The sequence below is a fragment of the Dermacentor silvarum genome, chromosome 6 (assembly GCF_013339745.2).
Source record: "Dermacentor silvarum isolate Dsil-2018 chromosome 6, BIME_Dsil_1.4, whole genome shotgun sequence".
NCBI classification, from domain to species: domain Eukaryota; kingdom Metazoa; phylum Arthropoda; class Arachnida; order Ixodida; family Ixodidae; genus Dermacentor; species Dermacentor silvarum.
Window position 1 is genome coordinate 40,301,424 of NC_051159.1, and position 581 is coordinate 40,302,004.

Genomic DNA, 581 nt, shown 5'->3' on the forward strand with positions numbered 1-581 from the left:
TGACCATTGCAAGACGGACAACGGTGGAAGGTGAAAAATGTCTAACGTCGCTCTCTCGTCTTCTCTTTCCTCTCTCTCTCTCTCTCTCTCTCTCTCTCTCTCTGCCGAAATGAATAAGTCGAACCCGGATATATCGAACTGACATATAATGAAATGCTGTGTATAACGAACAGCAGTAAAATTCCCTTGAAAGTTGCTGTATAAATTTTTGTATTTTATACATCGAAATACCCATATATGGAACTTTCTTGTGATCTCCTTCAGATTCTATATATCCGGGGTTCGGCTGTATATACGTACTGCCTATTTTTTCTGCACACAGTTGCAGCTTAATACTCGACACTTAAACTTTGTTGAAGGCACAGTTCCTCAGACAAGGTCTCTTCCAAACCTCGACACACATTTCGAGGTCTTTCGTGGCACGTAGTGTGTATAGGTCGAGTATGCGCGTCGCTTGTTCGTTCTTAGCACACCACACTGTTCGTCAGCAGCGCGCCATCTTTTGTGCAGGCTGCAGCCGCGTAGTCTAGGCTGTCGTAGGCACGTATAGCTGGATTCGGTCCTCGTGGTTACGGGGGTGA